The 18,127-nt window shown below is 45.1% G+C and overlaps 1 protein-coding gene across 1 annotated transcript in view; it reads left to right on the top strand.

Moving 5' to 3' along the window:
- The window catches only part of SCAI (suppressor of cancer cell invasion), a 138,503-nt gene that overhangs the window by 40,170 nt on the left and 80,206 nt on the right, over positions 1 to 18,127 (top strand). The gene's annotated exons all lie outside the window — the stretch shown is intronic.

Below are 18,127 nucleotides of genomic sequence, written 5' to 3'. Positions count from 1 at the left end.
CTGCCAAAAGTACCAATACCTGGTTTACAAACAACAGTATCACTGTGCTTGATTGGCAGCAAACTCGCCTGACCTTAACCCCATAGAGAATCTATGGAGTATTGTCAAGATGAAGATAATACGCCAGACCCAACATTTCAGGCGAGCTGAAAGCTGCTATCAAAGCAACCTGGGCTTCCATAACCCCTCAGCAGGGCCACAGGCTGATCGCCTCCATGCCACGCCGCATTGATGCAGAAATTGATGCAAAAGAAGCCCCAACCAAGTATTGAGTGCATTTACTGAACATAAATTTCAGTAGGACCACATTTCTGATTTTAAAATCATTTTTCAAGCTGGTGTTATAAAGTATTCTAATTTACTGAGATAATGACTTTTGGGTTATCATTGGCTGTAAGCCATAATCATCAACAGAAATAAACACTTGACAAAGATCACTTTGTAAGAACTCTATATGATATCGGAGTTTCACTTTTTGTATTGAAGAACTGAAATTAACTTTTTGATGATATACTAATTTTGTGAGAAGCACTTGTAATTAAAGGGAACCTGTTAGCAAATTTTGCCGCAATAAGATCTACAACATTCTGTAATGGATAATGCTGTAGATAAGCCCCCGATCTGACCTGCAAGTGAAGAAAAATAAGTTAAATTATACTTGCCTGCGGGGCTGTCCGGTCCGATGCGTGTCGCAGGTCTGGTTCCGGCGCCTCCCATTTTCTTGTGAGGACTCCCTCCTGTTGCTTCATCACTCCCTGGCATCGCGCTCCTGCACAGGCGTACTTATCTGCCCTGTTGAGGGCAGAGGAAAGTTCTGCAGTGTCCAGGTGCCAGGAAAGGTCAGAGGTCCAGGTCCAGCGCATGCGCACTGCAGTACTGCAGGAGCGCCGATGCCAGGGAGCGGTGAAGATTGGAGGCGCCGGACCCAGAACTGCCATACTCATCGGACCCGGGTAAGGTTCATATAGCTTATTTTTCTTCACTTGCAGGTCGGATCAGGGGCTTTTCTCCAGCATTACAGAATACTGTAGATAAGCCTTGAAAGGCGGTGGCCGCAACTTATAGCGGCAAAATCTGCTGACAGGTTCACTTTAACATCTGTTGGACTTGTCATGCTCTCTACAGCCGCAGAACCAAGACCACTGACAGTATGAGAAGACACATTCCCCCGTACATACTTCCTGGGAATGCATCAAATCCTAGGGTTAACACTTTGGGCATCATTACTGTACATCATGCCGTGACTGTACACTTGTAAGCATTCCTGACAAATATAGCCTAATAATACCGCCTCTCTATAACCACTGCATTAGCATTGCTTTCAGAATGCAGAATTGTGAATAATTGAGAAAGCTTGAAATCCTCTTAACAGGAAGCTATCGGGTTCCTAAAGTATTGCCTTCTTCCCGTGGACGGAGGATCTCCGTCTGTTACAGATGCTAGCACATCAGGGAATTAAGGATTTATTCTAACTTAAGCTTCAGCTTGCAAAAAGGGAAAACCTAACAACAAGTTAAAGGGAACCGGACACTTATAATGCCGTCCATCTGCAGGCAGCATGTTCCGGAGTAGGCGGATAAACAGGATTCTTAATGAGTCAATATAACTTGCACTAACACTTTGGATCCTTCTATGCTTGGGAGTCCAGTAGGCGGTCTTACTTTAAGGGGTTTTTCACATTTCATTCAATTACTGTATTTCTAGGAGAGGTGATAAATTACTGGGCGGTCTGACAAATGGGGGTTGCTCATTGCTCTGAAATGTCATGTTATAATGGATTGGTGGCTTTGTCCAACATTTGTCCTGTTTTCTGGGCCACTGGGGGTCCCCAGGTGATCTGCGGTTAGCCTCTATTTTGTGGATAGCTGATAACTTGATAAGATGGGGCGTGAGACTTCATTGATTACCTCGGTATCCATGCTTAAACAATGAAGCCTGTCAATCGCTGGTCAGAACCGCCCACTGGACTCCTAAGCATTGGAAGATGTTTTAAAGAAATAGTTGTAATTAATATGTCCCTATAAAACTATATATCAATCTTTTCAGCTCCTCCTGCTTTATAACATGTTGCCTGCAGATTTCACTATGACTGGGTCCCTTTCAAATACAGGTGTATTATTAATTGCAAGAAGATTAAACACTTTACCGATATGATGTATTGGTGCATCCATTGTCAGATTTTTGTTTTTCATTGATGCAGGCTCAGTAGCTGAGCCCGCATCATTCCCGGCACACGATGCCCGTGTTACACAGCTGTAATGTGCCTCTAACCGCAGCAGGCGGAGTCTGTGATCGGATTATTTCAGGTGCTAAATTGGAGTCACCCACTCTTGTCCCCTATTCTAAATAATTAATGAAAATCTACACATTTGGTATTGTTGTATTATAATTGAATTTACCTGATGGTAAACCCTGTAAATGGGGGGGGGGGAATTGAAATGCCGGATTTGTGGTTTTTAAGTCACCCCCAACATTAAAAACAAAGATTGATCAGAATGTTGTTTGTACCCAGAGATGGTATCGATAAAATAAGAAAAAAGCCATCAAACTCCTCCGTCTACCAATTAACATAACATTACCCATCTTAAAACATTGCGACACAAGTACAGTTTTTAAATAGAATTTTCAAATTAATAATATAAAAAATAAAAATTCCCCCCCCTTCCCCTGCCCAAATAAAAAAAAAAAAAAGGGATTGCATTTTTGGCGCACTTGAAATTTTTTTTTTCTATTACTCTGCTGAATGGCAGGCATTTTACCAATATCTCATACAGCTATGTGGATGGAAAAAATAGCGTTTCGGCTCTTGGAAGAAAAGGAGATAATAATGAAATATTGCCATGTCAGGAAGGGGTTACACGGTAATACATTTTTAATCAGTAGCAGAACCGCTCCTCAGAAGAATTCCAGCAGACCAGATCCAAATCTAGACTGGACTGGAAGCCATTACTTCACCCTTCTGTTACAGAACTGCTGAGGTCTATGATCGGCTGCACCATCATGGAACTGTAGGCTAAAGCTTAAGGAGCTGCTGCTGATGTGTTTTCCTAGTATATTCATGTTAGTGTCCTGTTACTTCCAACAACATTTACTCATATTCTAATTATTTGTATTATATGTAATATATTCTAATTTGGATAATAAGCTTACAATGATTTTTAAATAGACAGATATTGATCACCTTCCCTTAGGGAGGGGCCATCAGTATCATATGGGGGGGGGGGGGGGTCTAGCGCCTATTAAGTTGAATTGTTTTCCTTTTCCTCTTCTTCTTTTCTCCTCTTACTCCTTTTCTCCTCTTACTCCTTTTCTCCTCTTACTCCTTTTCCCCTCTTACTCCTTTTCCCCTTCCACCTTACTCCTTTTCCCCTTCCACCTTACTCCTTTTCCCCTTCCACCTTACTCCTTTTCCCCTTCCACCTTACTCCTTTTCCCCTTCCACCTTACTCCTTTTCCCCTTCCACCTTACTCCTTTTCCCCTTCCACCTTACTCCTTTTCCCCTTCCACCTTACTCCTTTTCCCCTTCCACCTTACTCCTTTTCCCCTTCCACCTTACTCCTTTTCCCCTTCCACCTTACTCCTTTTCCCCTTCCACCTTACTCCTTTTCCCCTTCCACCTTACTCCTTTTCCCCTTCCACCTTACTCCTTTTCCCCTTCCACCTTACTCCTTTTCCCCTTCCACCTTACTCCTTTTCCCCTTCCACCTTACTCCTTTTCCCCTTCCACCTTACTCCTTTTCCCCTTCCACCTTACTCCTTTTCTTTTTTTTCCACCCCTTCTGAGCAGCATGATGTAGGGACAGAGACCCTGATTCCAGCACTTACTGTGCTGCTTGCTGTAGCCTTGATTTAATTCAGTGTTCTCTGCTGCTCTGTATAAACCCGCCCACCGCGTTCTCTCCACATTGTACAAAGGCAGAAAAATGCCAATCGGTGATGGGGATGGGTTTCTACAGAGCTCATGAATATGGAGGACTACCTGGGAGCAGGTTTATTAGTGTTCTAGTGTTAATCTCCTGATAAAAGTGATTTTTATCAAAACTACAGCGAGTAGCTCCGTAAGTGCTGCATTGCTGGAATCGGGGTCTCTGCCCCTACATCATTGTTCTTTCAAGTTAGGAGTCAAAAACCTGGTGGCAGATTCCCTTTTAAGAGTAGACTTTTTAAAAAAATTAGGTTTCTTTATTTTTTTATATATTTTCATGTCTTACACTCATTGTTGATTAAGTGCACTATTGTTGGACTGATCAGTTGCAATAATGAAATAAACACTGCAGCGATTTGCCCAGCGGTTACATTAGTAAATTTAGCAAGTGTTGCCGTATTTAAATGACTGGCACTTAACGTTACTGTTTTCCCAGCTGACGTGCGCCGTTATTTGTTATTTGTGTTTTCCCTTCCATCTGCTCAGACACGGCTTCTCTGTATGCGGTGGACGTGGCAGCCTTCCCAGCGGCCTGAATAATTGGTGACATGTAATATGGCAGCCGTGTGTACTCGAAGCTATTAAGACACCTGCTTCATCAGGTTCATTCTGCTTTAAAATGTCGTTAAGTCATTAAGATATTTAATATGGAATGGAGGCTGATAAAGCTGCAATGCATAGCGCAGAATCTTAGGCCCTTTCACACTGATTCCACCGGATCCTTTTTTTCCTCAGACTTCTATTAGCAACTGGTGGCCTCCAGTTTCACGGATCCGTCGAAAATTGTTTGTCCGGTGGTGGGAGACAATGGACAAAGTAATGTTTTGTGTCCGTCGAAAAAACGGACGGCGACGGATCCCTTGTCGTTTGCTAGAATGGTATCTTATGGCGCCAGATCCGTCAAATGATGGAATCCGGCGACGGATTCTGTCTTTTTTTTAACTGAGCATGCTCCGATCCAATTAGCCAGATCCGCTAGTCAGATCTGTCGAAATAACGAATCTGTCGCATCAGTTTTTCACAATTTGCGACTGATCCGTCGAGCCAACGGATTGTGACAGACTGCAAAAAGACCCCTTGTCGCAATCCGACGAATTTTGAAAAAAACTCTTCCGGCAAAAGTTGCCGCCGGATCAGTTTTTTTCTCATAGACTTGCATTTGCGACGGATGGCCTCACGTTTCATCTGTTTTTCGCCGGAACCGTCAAATTGTTTATCTGGCGGCCGGAGAAATCGGGCATAGTAAAGTGCCATGGAATAAATGGCGCTATAATAATAATAAATAATATAATTACGTTTTTTGTCCATCGAAAAAACGTACAGCGATAGATACATCGCCGTCCGTCGTTTGCTAGAATGGAAGCCAATGGCGCCGGATCCATCACATTACGGAATCCGGCAACGGGATTTTTATTTTTTTTTTCCTCTTAACTGAGCATTCTCCGATTTATTTATTTTATTTTTTTTTGGATCCAATTAGCTGGATCCGGCGAAAAAGTGGATCCGATGCATCAGTTTTTTTTTTTTTTTCAACATTTGACGGATTGCGACTGATGGCAAAAAACTGATGTGTGAAAGGGGCCAAAGTAACGCAGCAATATCTGGATATTTGAGCAGTGGTTCTAATGTAACAAAAGAATGTTGATGTGCAGCTAATTTCTCGATGATACAATATCTTGTGACATTAATGTTGCATTTTGTTCCTCATCTTGTGATTTATTTCTAGCCTTCAGGTTTTTTTTAAAAAATAAATAAAATTCAAAGAAATAAAGAGTGATCTCCTATGCATGGGATAGGGCTTACCTTGCTGATCTCTGGGGGTCTCCGCGATCTGGAGGGCCTCGTGTTCGGTCTCCACTTCATGTATCCGTGTAAACCTCCCCTAAGGCTTCAGTATATCGCCCATATAACTGGAACGAGGATTGCATCGCAACGCTCGGACTGGCCTAGCAGACAGCATGTATATGTCCTGCTCGGGTGGAGAGAGACGCCGGACAGTCCGAGCATTGCGATGCCATCATTGCTGAGCTAGGGCATAGACAGGCAGTCTATATGTATGTGAATAAAGTGCCCTAATTATGCCCCTTCTGCAAATTTTGGTCTGTTCGTTTCAACGTGCCTGATTTTTGTTCTCGTAGGCGATAAGTCGCCATCAGAGGCTACTTTTTATTGAAAATACCTACATGTTCAGCTGAGTTGTGCATGCATGTGTATGGATTGGGGGGTGACCCCTTTAAGCATTCATGGTCTTTAAACTGGTAATATATTAAAGGGGTTGTGGACTTTTTTTTTTTTTTTAAATACTACATTCTCTAGTGTAGAAAATAAAAACAAACCCTCTCCTCCAGCACCTGTGTCATTCTTGTGGTTTTTGTCACTTGCACAACGTTGCGTCACGTGAGCACTGCTGCCAGCCTCAGACAACCAAGGGAGCGTTGTGTAAGCGTTGCAGCCCAATGGCACCCACTGATTGGCGGCAGTGCTCACTGGGCATAGCAATGTTACCGAACGGAGCTGGTTTGGGTGGTGAGAATCTGTTAATTTTTTTTTACACCTTTTAAGAAGGTCTTGTGTGAGTAATGGACAATCCCTTTAAGGAACAAATAATGTAGTAGATTATTGCTGGAGGTTTCCAGGGGTGGTCCGATTCGCCGCTCCTCGTGCGTGAAGTAGACCTCCGATGTGCGTCATCCGTGTGCACAGCACAATAAGTAACACATCGATGCCTCCGTGTATGACGATCACAGCTCTTGTCCCGGTGACAGCCGCGCTGTTACCGCAAAATGCTTTTTTTTTTTTTTTAATTGGGATTTTACCATTAAGATTTCCTTTCAGGCATCACATCAGCGAGAGGCCGGAATAGTTATTGCGAAAGGCAGCGTTCTGAGCGAACGTTTTCTTAATTAGGACCTTAAACACCACTAATGCAAATTAATTGCATTGTGGAAATGTTAATAGCCTGGCAGAGGTAATTGCTCTTATTATAGGCTTCTGCAGCGCCAACGTCTCCGAATCCAGCCCTACCAATATGGAATGGTCGCGGCAGCGAAGAGGTTAAATCACGGGTCACACGCACACGTATTAAAATCGCTGTATGTATTGATCTCGCCTTCAGACACCCAATATAAATACATTAATTGCCCTTGTGATCGTAGCTCATGAGTTGCTATTATATATGACCCGTCGGTGGCTTTTTTCACCGTGAAGGTCATTGGTAGCTCTGTGGATATTTCATATTATGGCGATATGTGATATTGACACGTGGGTGCAGCTATTTCTATAGGAAAAAGATGGTAGGATATTATTTACAGGTATTTATAGCCTAATTTTTATTTTTTTTTATTAAGATTCTTTTTAAGGTTCTTTAGATTATCATCAAACAAAAAAATAAAAATAGACAATAAAAAGAAATAATAATAAAAATAATATAAAAATAATGATAATATAAAAATAAAAATCATAATATAAAAATAAAAATCATAATAAAAATAAAACAATTATAAAAAATAAATAAATTGAAGGCTACAACAATATTCACTATCTATCCCCCCCTGCCTACTGAACTCGCTGGTAATTCTGAGGGGAAAAAAATATATGTATGAATGTCTTGTTCAATGTAAGATGGGTTTCCAACCCACTGAGGGATCAGGTTACAGCTTTTTTTTTTTTTTCTTTTTTTCTTTTTTCTTTTTTTTTTTTTTTTTAATTCAATGAATGAGGAAGGAGCAGACACACAAACTACCCCCACACTTTTTTGCAGCCTTTTGACTGCGCAAGTTTATCAGATCCCACAATGACTCACATTTCACTTCTTAATTTTCTTGACAATGTTTTGAGAACGAGGTTTGGATGGAAACTCGCTAAATGAAAATCGATGTGGATCATCCGTTGAAATCAATAGGAGGGGTATTCAGAGAAACTTAAGCAGTTTTTGATGTTGATTTTAAAGCGCGTCCTATAAAGGACGCATATCCGTGACAGTTTGGGATGTACAGCATAAAAATAAGCAGGTTTGCAATTGACTTGCTTTCTTTGTCTGCTGTTATTCTCCTGCAATGAGAGCATTTATCTTTCATAATGTACAGCTAATTTCCATGGAGCTCAGCCATCAGTGCTTGCCCAGACCCTGGCCTAGAGTGCCTACATTCCAGGAGAGGGGTTAACTCCTCATATTCTAGTCGCCTCTCTCCAGCCCCTTAAGATCTCTACAGCAGTTAGCTGCTTTTATCCCTCCCCCACCTTCTACCTCTCAACTCCTGACTAGCTGCTGTGATGAATCTTACAAAATTACGGTACCGAGTTAGTGTAGTTTGGATAAAATCACAATCTTAGTAGGAGAATATCACTAGAGGACTAGTAAACCTGCTGCCATAGTCTTCCATATTCATAACCCCGCCCCCACGACTGACAGATTTTTGTGTGCATAGGCAGAAAGCTGCCAATCGGTGTGGGTGGGGTTATACACAGCTCAGCATTTAAAAAACTGCAAGATCTGCAGCAGATACAATCACCATGGCATCAAATTTCCAAGCAGCTTAGTAAGTGATACATCGCTGGAATAAGGTTCTCTGCCCCTACCTAATGTTTTTATCAGGTGGGATAGCAAAAACCCGGTGACAGATTCTTTTTAAGCGAAGTAGAAGTCACCTATAGATGTGACACTCAATATAAACCTTAAATGTCTTCTTCCCAAAGTGGGGAACTCGATACCAACTCATGCAGCCAGTACTTCTGGACCCAGGCACAGACAGATGTATACATTTACCCCCACAGATAATCCATCTCGCCGGGTAGACTTTGGATTGTGGTGCCCAACTATGTACCAATTAGGCAAATTACTGCGCCTTGGTGACATTTTTTTGCCAGCACATCTCCCCCAGTACAAGCTGCACAGCCCAAGACTACATGCAGCACAGTGCCGCCATGTGCTCGGACGCTTGTCATATATATTATTCTAACATGTTTCAACCTGAGGTGAAGATGTCACCAATGTGAACCATAGCCTCACTTATTCATTCCTCCAACATCTGAGTCTCCCGGACAAAAGAATAAAAAGGTTGGCAATTCCCCTGTGGACCACAAAATGTTACTGCTGATGATCCTCCATGGTATCCGTTGTATTCATGAACTTAAAGGGTTGTCTCATCTTAAATAGTTTAGACTGTAAAGTGTGTGGCAGGCTGAGCTCTCTGCTGCGCACGGCGGGCCAAGCTCTCTGCAAGCAGGAGACTGAATGGGGTGTTTACTGGAAGTTAAAATCCTCTTTTTCTCTAGTCACCTTCCACGACAGCAGTATCGGAGGATGTCTCCCCGCCCTAATAGGGGACAGGAACAGAAAGAGGTTAAATACCCCTCCCCTTCCTGCAACCACCAGTGTTTTTCCTGTCCCCTATGGGGCATGAAGAGGTTCTCCGATAGTGCTGCCGTGGCCGGCGAACGAGAGCACTGTTACCTGACAGCCGGGCAGTCGCGGTCGGGAGCTCCGCTCTCCTCCTCCGCCTCCAGACTGCTCCCATCTCCGCGGTCCCCGCGTGACTTGGGACCTCCGCCCGCTCTTCCTGCGCCTCCTTCGGGTGGCAATGCAGAGCGGTGTAGTGCTCCGGGGTCCTCCTGCAGCTCCCCGGCTTCCTCCTCTCCCCACGCTGCTGCTGGGTTGGCACGCATGCGCACCGGAAGTGACGCGTTCCGGGACTTCCGGTTTTTCGAACTGGAGCCTTGGCGCGCGCCGGCCGGCGTCCTGAGCTGGGAACATCAGCGGCGGCCAGGGCGGGCGTCTGGGACCCCCCCCAGGGACACTATCGAGGGAGGAGCACCAAACTCGCTGGAATCTCGGTAAGACTACTTATTCCTGACTGAGGTAGCCCTCCTAGTGAGACGTCTGTCTGTGACTGTACCTCTGGCGTTATGGATGGCGACAAACCCTCTCACTCTGCCACTGCAGAGCCCAGTCCACCTCTCTCTCTCGTTCCAGGGAGACAAGGTCACTGGCACTAGGAAGCCCAGCCGCAAGTGTGGTGCTTGTGCAGCCAAGCTCCCCTCAGCATACACAAAGAAGCTCTGCCAACCATGCACAGACGAAGTGCTGCGTAGCGAACAGCCTTCTTTAATGGATAGCATCAGAACCCTCATCAGGGAGGAGGTTCAGTCCTCTATGGCAACCTTCTCTCGAGCCCCGACTCCGCAGCCTTCCCCTCCTAAGAAAAGGAAATTGGGCCGGGTAGCCTCAGACTCTGACTCAGGCGAGATACATACCTCGGGTTCAGAGTACAGCTGGGAAAAAGAGGGTTCTACTTCTACTTCTGTTCCCAAACTTGATAGTAGGAAGTACCTCTTCTCCTCTGAAGATTTGGAAGAGTTAATTGCCATGGTGAGAGGCACCATGGGGGTAGAGGAGGAGATAGAGGGCCATTCCGTACAGGATGATATGTTCGGGGGTCTGAAACCTAAATCGGTAAAGGGATTCCCCATACATGAAAACATCGAGAACATCATCCTTCAGGAGTGGAGCCTGCCAGAAAAGGGGCTGAACGTCCCATCTGAGTTCAAAAATCGCTTTCCCCTGGAGGGAGATTGTTCTTTATTTGATATGCCCAAAGTGGATGTTCAGGTGTCAAGGGTAACTAAGAAAACGGCCCTACCCTTCGAGGATTCCTCCCAGCTGAAAGATCCTATGGATCGTAAAACTGAGAGTTTGCTGAGAAGATCTTGGGACACCTCAACTAACTTATTGAAATCCAACGTGGCCTCAACATGTGTGGCCAGATCGTTGTTTCTTTGGCTTCGTACCTTAGAGAACCACCTCGTACAAGGTACATCCAGGGAAGACATCCTTAATTCTCTCCCCTTGCTCCAAAAAGCAACCGGATTCCTCGCGGACGCTTCCGCGGAATCAGTTCGGGTAGCCGCTAGATCCGCTGTCCTTACAAACTCAGCAAGGAGGGCCCTGTGGCTTAAGTCTTGGGGAGGAGACATTACCTCGAAGTCCAAACTTTGTGGTATCCCTTTCCAGGGCCATCATGTCTTTGGACCAGCCTTGGACGACATCCTGGACATGGCTTCAGACAAAAAGAAGGTCCTTCCAGAACAATGGTACCCGAGGAAGCGGTTTTTTCGTCCCCCCCCCGTGAACAACCACCCCAACAGAACTATAGGGGAAAAGGCAAAACGGGGCGATGGAGCTACCCCAAAGGTGGGAAAACCAGAAACATCATGGTGCCCCAGCAGTCCTCTGAAAAACAATGACTGCTCCCAGGTCGGGGGTCGACTCTCGAATTTTCTCTCCAGGTGGCAGGAGATCACCAGGGATCAGTGGGTCCTGCGTACCATACAGGACGGCCTAAAATTGGAATTCGAGAGTCCTCCTCCTCACCAGCTAACAATCACTTCTCCACAATCTCCAAAACTTCAGGAGGCTCTGAGGTCGGATATTCTAAGCCTGCTCCGGGAAAAAGTGATTTCCCACGTACCACATCGGGAAAGGGGAGAAGGCCATTACTCCCATCTCTTTCTGGTGAACAAACCCTCAGGCAAACACCGTATTATCGTAAACCTGAAACCCTTAAATCAGGTGATAAGATATCGAAGATTCAAGATGGAATCTATCAGATCAGCAATCCCGCTGATTGGACAGAACTGGGTAATGGCCACATTGGACCTGAGGGACGCATATTACCATGTGCCAATACATCCAGACCACAGGAGGTTCCTCAGGTTCGCCATTTCCCGAAACAAACGGATCAGCCATTACCAGTTCAATGTCCTTCCTTTCGGAGTATCATCAGCTCCACGGGTCTTCACCAAGATCATGTTGGAAGTGATAATCTTTATCCGACAACAGGGGGTCTGCGTCATTCCATACTTGGACGACTTCCTCCTCATTGCCCCATCAGCTTCTCGCCTCAATCAGGACGTGACGAAGGTTCTCAATATTTTAACGTCTCTCGGGTGGATTCCGAATCTGGCAAAATCAGATCTCCAGCCATCTCCTCAGAAGAAATTTCTAGGGGTTCTTCTGGACTCAGAGAAGAGAATGTCCTTCTTACCCAGGGACCGTCGCATCGATCTTGTCCACAAGATCTCCAGATTCAGAGACCAGAAATTCCCAACTCTAAGAGATTCTATGTCAATCCTGGGTTCTCTAACATCATGCATCCAGGCAGTCCCCTGGGCCCAGGCCCATACAAGGATTCTCCAATCTCACATCCTGTCGTATTCAAGAGGACACCAGATGGCTTTATCCAGGAAAATTCCTCTTCCCACTCATGTAAGATCCTCCCTCTCATGGTGGCGGAACCCCCGAAACCTACAGCGGGGAGTCAGCTGGGATCAGACCCCTCTCCGAGTACTTACAACAGACGCAAGTCAGAGAGGTTGGGGTGCTGTGATCGAGAAATCCCACTTTCAGGGTTTGTGGTCCCCAGAGATGAGACGCAGCTCCTCAAATCTGAGAGAGTTAAAAGCAGTGGAGGAGGCGCTAAAAGCCTCATCGGCCCTCATCCAGGGTCACCATGTACGGGTAATGTCCGACAACATGACCACTGTCGCCTACCTCCGACACCAAGGGGGCACGAGATACTCAAGCCTAAAGTTAACCGCTGGAAGGATTTTTTCCTGGGCAGAGAAACACCTCCTATCCATCTCTGCAGTACATATAAAAGGGCTGGACAATTCCCAGGCGGATTACCTCAGCAGGAGGGACATTCATCCTGGGGAATGGTCACTAAACCAGGAGGTATTCCTATCCTTGGTCCAGAGGTGGGGAACCCCCGAGGTGGACCTGTTCGCCAGCAGACAGAATACAAAGTCAGACCACTTTTTCTCCCTAAGCACCTCAAACGAGACTCAATGACTGGACGCATTCTCACATCCTTGGGAATTAACCCTAGCGTATGCCTTCCCGCCAATCCCATTGCTAACCAGAGCTTTGCAGAAAGTCCGGATAGACCAAGTCTCAACGATTCTGATAGCCCCACTGTGGCCAGGAAGAGGCTGGGTCAACGCGTTAACAGACATGTGCCTGGAGGGTCCAATCCCAATCCTTCCCCAGAGACGCGACCTGCTTCAACAGGGTCCTCTATTTCATCCAGACCTGCACAAGCTGAAGTTAGCAGCCTGGCTTCTGAAGCCGAGATCCTGAAGGCCAGGGGGCTCTCTCAAGACGTGATCGAAACCCTACAAAAAAGTAGGAAGCCGATAACTAATGCCATTTATGGGAAAATATGGAAGAAATTTTCTTCATGGTGTCTTCCGAACAAACCAGATCCATTTAATCCAGAAATTGCTCAAATCCTTCAGTTCCTCCAGAAGGGCTTGGAGATGGGACTCTCACCAAGTACCCTAAAGGTCCAAGTGTCGGCCCTCGGATCTTTCTTTGACCAAGATCTGGCAAGTCACCGATGGATCAAACGGTTTATAGCTTCAGCAACAAGAATCCGTCCAAGACGTCTCATCCACACCCCTCCGTGGGACTTGAATCTTGTCCTGAAGAGTCTGACCGGTGACCCTTTTGAACCCCTTTCAACCTCCAACTTAAAAATCTTGACCCTAAAAACAGTCTTTCTGGTGGCTATCACTACCGCCAGGCGTATAGGGGAGATACAAGCTTTATCAATCCGGGAGCCATTCCTGACCGTAACTATGGACAGCATAATCCTGAAATTAGATCCTTCCTTTATGCCTAAAGTGGTCTCTGAATTCCACAGAAATCAAGAAATCATCTTGCCCTCTTTCTGTCCGAATCCATCTAACCCAAAAGAGGAGGTCTTTCATACCCTGGACGTCCGCAGAGTGGTCCTATTCTACCTTCAACAGACAAAGTTGGAGGGTGGATCAGAATCTATTCGTCCAGTGGGCAGGACGTAATAAAGGCAAGAAGGCAGCCAAAAGTACAATAGCAAATTGGATTAAACAGGCCATTAGCCTTGCCTACTCATCCCAGAATCTGACTCCTCCAGCTTCTCTAAAAGCACACTCCACCCGTGCAGTCTCAACTTCCTGGGCAGAGAGGGGTAGCGCATCTTCAGAGCAGATTTGCAGAGCCGCCACCTGGTCGTCAGTCCATACATTCACCAGGCACTACATGCTCAACTTCAATAGGGACCTATCGTTTGGCAGACGAGTTCTCCAGGCTGTTGTCCCTCCCTAAAGAAATTAGCGGTTGGTATTGCTCCGATACTGCTGTCGTGGAAGGTGACTAGAGAAAATAGAATTAGAACTTACCGGTAATTCTCTTTCTAGGAACCTTCCACGACAGCACTAATTTCCCTCCCTATCTGATTTATGTATTAAATGTTTCCTGCACTTAAGTGGTAACTAAACATGCTACTGTGTCCAGAAAAAACACTGGTGGTTGCAGGAAGGGGAGGGGTATTTAACCTCTTTCTGTTCCTGTCCCCTATTAGGGTGGGGAGACATCCTCCGATACTGCTGTCGTGGAAGGTTCCTAGAAAGAGAATTACCGGTAAGCTCTAATTCTATTTTTTTTTTTTGGGGGGGGGGGGGGGGGCACAGTGTGGCGGTATTACGGTATATTCACAGGGCATGGTGTAAGGATGAGCTGTACAAGTGATAGGCCCACAAATTGATTAGCTGTAAAAAAAAAAAAGTGCGTGGTTTATTCGCCTATATTCTTTTTTACCAAATATTCTTTAAAATTGATCTCTAAAAGCAAATTCTAAGGTTTTTCCAGCAATAGAAAATGGGTCACAAAAACCAGATGCTTCAGAAAACATGTCCTCCTGATTTTGTTGTTTCTTTGTAGAAGAATGAAATGATGTATTTTACAATCCCATGCAGTTTTTCTAGCCGTGCTACCTCCCGAATGCCCGAAAACCTTTCCCCTCTGCCGTCTCATGAGCTTTGGATCATGCCGTGCCTCCCCCTCACTGCTCCCAGGCTCGGCAAGCAGCAGCCTTCACCAACCATTCACACCGCTTATATACAGAAGAATATTCAGCTCTGCAGAACGCCATTGACGGTAGTTTTTGCTCTTGTGCGGATTTTCCTGATTGCTAATTGTTCCTGAGATCTTAGTCGCGCCCTTCGTAATGCTGAACACCCCCTCGCCTTTCTTCCTTTGGGGTCTCACAATGCCTGCTGCCAGGATGCTGACTCTTTTCTTACATTGTCTTGGACTTTACCTTTCACCTTGGCATATAATCATTACTTTACTACTGTGTAGGGAGATGTCCCACAGTCAATAGGATTGGTAATGTCCAATTGATAATTTTGGATATTTCCAGGAAGCACAGCAGACCTGGTAAAAGAATAATTGTAGAGAAAGGTATTCCAGAACAGAATTGTTCACAAATGTTTACTTTGCCTTTTCAGAGTTTTTTAAGCTCCACCAATTTCTGCTGATTCTGGTACAGTTTTTCTTTTTCTTCTATGCCTCTCCGTTCCAAAGTTATACCCCGGTAGTAATTGTGCAAGTCATCCCTGTAGCCAACTGGGTGTGTCGGCAGAACTTTCTCATGGGCGTCTCCCTTTTCATCCTCTGACGTTGGCCAATCAAAACACGCCCACACCCACAAGGGTCTGTGGTATACGCCTAGGGAAATTATACAGCTTTATTTCTGGGGGGAGCGTAACATTGGAACGGAGGATCACAAAAGTAAAAACTGTTCCAGAATCTAATAATTGTAATCGGTTTAAATTTAAAAAAAAAAAAAAAAAATGCCGTGAAATGTCATCCTTTAAGGGAGTATCCACATTTTTTTTTTTTATCATAAATTGTATTCATCTACTGATTTCTCGCTGCTCCTTGTTTCCCCGCCAGTCCCCTTACTTTCAGGGACAGCACTTGAGTCTGCAGCCAATCGGAGTCTACCCCTGATTTAGGATGGAGCTGATTGATTTCAACATGCCCGATCCCTTTATTAACAGGAGGGAAAGGGCTGGCAGCGACTTTTTGCCCTCTCGCCATACAGAAGCCAAGCTTCCTGACTTGAATGCGTCCAGGAGGGACGGCGACCATCCGGCCCAGCATGTGGCCGCCGGCTATCTTAAGTGTACAGCCTACTTTAGTTTTCATAAAGCACATTTACTAGTGGTGAGATTTCATGTCGTAAATCCCGGAGTTTTTTTTATTTATTGCTGTACGCCGGCAGTAGGACGGAGCTTGTCGCCCACGGCTTGTTTTTTTTTTTTTCTTTACATTATTCTATTTTTTTTCTCTTTTGATTACTCACATTTTTATTGATTGAGGTAAAGAGTGGCAAGCTAACAGATGGGTGTCCTGAGGCTTCCATTATCTGACCTTTTTCTTTAGAAAATCTGCAATGTCCGGGCAGCCAGGCTATAGCAGTCACTTGCTGTTCCCATAAAGCTCCGCAAACTGCATGCAGCAAAATCTTCCCATTATAATAAAACCCGCCGGCTGGATTGGCAAGAAGAGTACGACGGCAAATAACATTTCTAAGAAGCTGATGAATAGATGCACGTGTCTGGGAATGAAAAAGAAACATGGCTTCTCTTCTGCCGGATCAGAAAGGGGTTTGGATCCAGTAAAATATTTAAAAGGATACCGTAAATGAAATCTTGGAACAGCTGCTGCAGCGCTGCGTTAAATTAACTGTCAACATTAGTTTCAGTGTTTGTAATAAAAGAAAAAAAAACTTCTACCCACCAATCTTAGACCTGCCGGTCTCTGAACTGTAGTGATGATTCATGTGACCGCTGCAGTCAGTCACCATTCTCAGCAGAACCACTGAGGACAGTGATTGGCTGCAGCTCTGTCAGGACTTGGAACAGCCCCATGTGTTTAGGCTATGTTCATATGTTGCGTTTTTGCTGTGTTTTTTTCTCTTGGCAGTAAATAGGCTTTCTACAAAAATCAGATTTTGATGCAACTTCCTTAAGGTTTTCACACCAAAAAACACAGGTAGGTATATGAGGTTTTGCTGCATTTTTGCACTCACTCATTGCTTTGTATGGGTGAAAAAATACTGGCCGTGACATTGCTGCAGCAGTTTTTTTTCCCAGTTCCGACAGGAAAAAAAAACAAGGTTCATACCTGAGATTTGTCATCTCACTGCTTATGCCGCTACTGTAAAAAGCAGCTTAAAATTTGCATTAAGAAACTGCAGCAAAAGCGCAATGTGTGAACTTAGTCTTATCCATTCATCAACAAACTTTTACAGTGGTGCGCTGATGTTCCTCCTGGCAATGGCCAAATCGAGACCTCTGGTTCACCAACGGACAGGAATTGAGGCAGTAAAGTGGTTACAAAGTCAGACAAGTCTCCCTATAAATTTGGTCGATCTTTGTGCCGTCCAGAAACTGGAATTTCTGGCCGAAATTGTAGTAAATACGTCAGGCCACCCTTTGGTCTTTAGTTGCCTTTAAGCCTTGTCCGTCAGTCAGGAGACACGGGTGCATTGGGACATTTCGCCGTTGGTCGGGTGTTTTCGCCACCTTAAATTTACATATAATAAATGTTGGGGTAACCGAGTAACAGATTTATAGTGTAAATTCGGCGATCTGTCCTAGCTGTTTGCTATCGCTTGCTTTACGCCGTGCAATATATTGATAATACCCAGATGTTTAATTGCGTATTTTCCACTTGCCGCCTCTCGTGGTCACCCATGTCACTGTGTCAGTGTGTGTTCCGTCCGGCATTGGTGCCCCAAGACTGTAAGAAGACGAGTGCGCCATCGTGCCGGTCCGAGGCTGTTCGCTATTTTTCTGCCTGTTGGCATGTAAGCGATCTTATTAAAGTGTTGGACACGAGAGTCTAATTGTGCGAGGAGCGAGACGTGTCAGGATCCACTATGAATCTCACACTTGTGTTTCACGCCCACCGTTCTCATAACCGTCACCGCCGTGCCTCAGCATCCGAGAGCTGTTACGTCGCATCTCCCAGGTTAACTCTTTCCAAGCCCACCTTCTCATTCACTGCAGAAATGACTCGTACCTACTCAATACCTAGGGGTAAAAACAACTTTCACATAAAACCTGCATGGCCTGGTTGCCTTCAGCTACCCTCAAATCAAAACTACTCTTGGTGCATATAATAGTCTAATACGTCCCCCGTTCTCATGCTCCATCAACTCTTTATTCGTCTTTATTTGCATTCTGACAGCACTATTTGTTCTGGAACCTGCTGTTGCTTCACTACAATTCCTACATGTAGGAATTTGATATGCCCCTGTTCCCGAAAGCTAAGAAAAGCCCGCCGGCGGCTTATTCCCCGCTCTCCATTG

The sequence above is a fragment of the Ranitomeya variabilis genome, chromosome 2 (assembly GCF_051348905.1).
Source record: "Ranitomeya variabilis isolate aRanVar5 chromosome 2, aRanVar5.hap1, whole genome shotgun sequence".
Classification (NCBI taxonomy): Eukaryota; Metazoa; Chordata; class Amphibia; order Anura; family Dendrobatidae; genus Ranitomeya; species Ranitomeya variabilis.
This window is presented reverse-complemented; position numbering and strand designations above follow the sequence as displayed.